We start from the raw sequence: 4,368 nt of genomic DNA, 5'->3' as shown, positions 1-4,368 counted from the left end.
CCTCACTGGCTTGATAGCCCCAAGAGTAGGTTGTTTGAACCGAACTGGATAAACAATTCTGTGTGTTCTTTATTGTTTTCATGCGTTTCTGTTTTAACGATTTATGTTGTATAATTGTGGATGTCATAACATCCAGTAAGACATCCAGCGTGAGTTACTAGAATTTTCAATGATAGATGCGAACCCTTGGTACATTGTGGCAATAGAACATAAGGAACGGAAACCAACTACGGTGACAAGTAACAAATTTTTCACCAATGACATTCAGGCCACCCACAATTATGTTTTAAGATGAACCGTTAACACTCTCTGTGGTATGAGCTGTAATGTTCCGGCCCAAGATCAACGTAGTAAAGTTTAGCATTCCTTCAAAAGAAACTTCATTGCTTCTCTCCTCCCGTGTATTAGTAGGATTGTGACACGCTTTGACTGACTCCATCATGGTTTTAAAAAGGTTGTCGAACAGATTTAGAAGTTGTGACATTTCAGAAGATCCAGATGGTAGTTTCTTCAATAGGGACCGCGGCAAGAAAGACTGTCTTGGTGAATAATCCTTGATATTCGGCATTCTATTGATACTCCCCATAGTCATCGTACTCTGACGAAAAAAAATCCTTCTTCAACACATTTCACCCCCTTGAAGCCTTTGTTTTGTTTCTTATAAGTATGGTAGGTTAATGGAGGCTTTGTGAGTATGGCTTCCTTCTCCTGCTGAGAAGGAGAATGATTCTTATTATTATAATGCAATTGATAGCCTACTCGAGGCTTTGCGAGTATGGATTCCTTCTCCTCCTGCTAAGAAGGAGGATGATTCTTATTATTATAATGCAATTGATAGCCTACTTGAGGCTTTGGGAGTATGACTTCCTTCTTCTCCTACTGAGAAGGAGAAGGAGGATGATTGTTATTTTAACGCAATTGATAGCTTACTTGAGGTTTTGCGAGTATGCATTCCCTGTCCTCCTGAGAGAAGCAGGAGGTGTTGCCAGCTTGCCAGAATAGATGTTTCTCTAACTTGGTAACCGCAGGAAGTATCTTTTCTAGAAGAAATAGTGGAATCGGTACTTTGCTCGTTGTACTTTGGTTCCAGTATTCTATTGCGAGCTCTCGAGGTGTGGAAGTAAAATTTTGTTGTGTTAAAGACACCAATGCCGAGAATATTATGAAAATAAGAATCACACGCATGGTTGATAATTGTTTGAGCATGTTTGATAAATGGTTGAGTATGGTTTGAGTTTGAGAATTGTTTAGAAGATGATGTTATTTATAGGAGAATGAAAATTTATGGAAGGTGAAAGTGAAAGGATGAGGAAGTGTGAATAGTTAGATAAACATGCGATTTTATGGATGCTGGTAAAATGAAAATTAATGGAAGGTAAGAGGATGAGTACGTGACACGTGATTTTGTGGAGGTGAATATTTTGAAGGTACAGACCGAGATATGAAATTTACGATATTTTATCTAAAAGTAATGTAACCCATTTGAGGTGTCCAACTTAAAAATGCCTTCCTCCAAAAATCAATTCATTAATGATAGTTTAAATTATACTACTCTAAAATTCATTAATGATAGTATCAATGATACTAATTTTGTTGAATCATGAATGTTTAAATGATTGTATTTTTACTCCCAAATACACTAATGATAGTTTCAATGCTATAATTTTTTTGAATCTTTAGATATTTGTATATTTACTCCCAAATTCATTAATGACAGTTTCAATGCTATTAATTTTGTTGAATGAATGTTTAGATATTACATTTATACTTCCAAATTAATTAATGATAGTTCTAATGCAATTAATTATTATACATCTTGTCGAATCAAATTAAATTATCACTTTTTAAAAGTTAATTTTGAAAATACCTGTCTTGCTAACTAGTGTCCTCAGGGCATTGGTTTGCCTTTCAAAAAAGGAAAATATTTTATAGAAAATTTAATATCTTCTATCAATTAGTGTATGCGCGCGCTATTTTTGTTTCATTACTTTTAAGTTGCAGGAAGCATTTTTAAGTTGGACACCTCAGATGAGTTACATTAGTTTTAGATAAAATATCGTAAACTTCGCATCTCGGTCTATACCTTCAAAATATTCACCTCCACAAAATCACGTGTCACGTACTCATCCTCTTACCTTCCATTAATTTTCATTTTACCAGCATCCATAAAATCGCATGTTTATCTAAGTATTCACACTTCCCCATCCTTTCACTTTCACCTTCCATAAATTTTCATTCTCCTATAAATAACACCATCTTCTAAACAATTCTCAAACTCAAACCATACTCAACCATTTATCAAACATGCTCAAACAATTATCAACTATGCGTGTGATTCTTATTTTCATAATATTCTCGGCATTGGTGTCTTTAACACAACAAAATTTTACTTCCACACCTCGAGAGCTCGCAATAGAATACTGGAACCGAAGTACAACGAGCAAAGTATCGATTCCACTATTTCTTTTAGAAAAGATACTTCCTGCGGTTACCAAGTTAGAGAAGCATCTATTCTACAAAGCTGCCAACACCTCGTGCTTCTCTCAGGAGGACAGAGAATTCATACTCGCAAAGCCTCAAGTAAGCTATCAATTGCATTAAAATAAGAATCATCCTCCTTCTTAGTAGGAGGAGAAGGAAGCCATACTCGTAAAGCCTCAAGTAGGCTATCAATTGCATTATAATAATAAGAATCATCCTCCTTCTCAGCAGGAGGAGAAGGAATCCATACTCGCAAAGCCTCAAGTAGGCTATCAATTGCATTATAATAATAAGAATCATCCTCCTTCTCAGCAGGAGGAGAAGGAAGCCATACTCACAAAGCCTCCATTAACCCACGATACTTGTAAGAAACAAAACAAAGGCTTCAAGGGGGTGAAATGTGTTGAAGAAGGATTTTTTTTCGTTAGAGTACGATGACTATGGGGAGTATCAACAGAATGCCGAATATCAAGGATTTTTCACCAAGACAGTCTTTCTTGCCGCGGTCCCTATTGAAGAAACTACCATCTGGATCTTCTGAAATGTCACAACTTTTAAATGTGTTCGACAACCTTTTTAAAACCATGATGGAGTTAGTCAAAGCGTGTCACAATCCTGCTAATACAGGGGAGGAGAGAAGCTGTGAAGTTTCTTTTGAAGGAATGCTAAACTTTACCACGTTGATCTTGGGCCAGAACATTACAGCTCATACCACAGAGAGTGTCAACGGTTCATCTCAAAACATAATTGTGGGTGGCCTGAATGTCATTGGTGAAAAATCTGTTACTTTTCACCGTAGTTGGTTTTCGTTCCTTATGTTCTACTGCCACAATGTACCAAGGGTTCGCATCTATCATTGAAAAATCTAGTAACTCACGCTGGGTGTCTTACTGGATGTTATGACATCCACAATTACACAACATAAATCGTTAAAACAAAAACGCATGAAAACAATAAAGAACACACAAAATTGTTTACCCAGTTCGGTTCAAACCACCTACTCTGGGGGTTACCAAGCCAGGGAGGAAATTCAATATAAGCAGAATTTTAATTCGGAGTTAAACTCCCCGTTTACAACTCCTCATTTAAAACCTACCCAATGTAATTCCAATCTATTATTAGATCTGTGTATCTTCACACACTCCCCATCAATTACAATAGTGATTACAAATAAACATTATACAAATTCAGAGAGAAGACACTTCAAAAACACACCTTGATCTGCTTAAAAGCTTCAATCAAAAGAGACACACTCGTGCTTAAAAGCTTTGAGTGACATTTAACACAAACAACCTATTTCAACACAATTAACAATTGCTTGGAGTACAAGAGACAGCTACAGAACTATGGTTCTTCACAATTAACAATCTTTCTCTCTCTGCGTTCCAAATTAGGATTGCAGACTTTTTATATGTAGCTCTTGGGCCTTGGGCTTTTTTAGAAACAAATTAGGATTAACCAAGTTAACCTAATTTACACGCCATCTGGTTGTTACAGAATGTGCTGTCGGCAAAATCTTCTGGGCGAAATATTCAGCACACAATAAAAGGTTTCCTAAATTGTAGATAAGAGAAATCAGGAAACACAATTAATCAAATATAACAGCTCCTGCTGTCACACAGGGATGTCATGACATCGGTCATGACATACAGGTTTCTTTTAGCACAACTATAATCTCTGACTTACTGACTTCAGAGCTCCCATGGGGTGTCTCAGCAGATGTTATGACAATGTCAGGAACACGGGTTCCTTGAAAGAGCTTATGATGAAAGAGTAAAGGGTTTGCTCTTTTGCACATAGAATCTGTCATTCAGGATGTTAGGAAATTGATTCAAGATAATTCCACAAATAAGGAAGTGAAAGCAATGAGGCCTTTAACACTCTAGC

The sequence above is a fragment of the Vicia villosa genome, linkage group LG7, assembly GCF_029867415.1.
Source record: "Vicia villosa cultivar HV-30 ecotype Madison, WI linkage group LG7, Vvil1.0, whole genome shotgun sequence".
Classification (NCBI taxonomy): Eukaryota; Viridiplantae; Streptophyta; class Magnoliopsida; order Fabales; family Fabaceae; genus Vicia; species Vicia villosa.
This window is presented reverse-complemented; position numbering follows the sequence as displayed.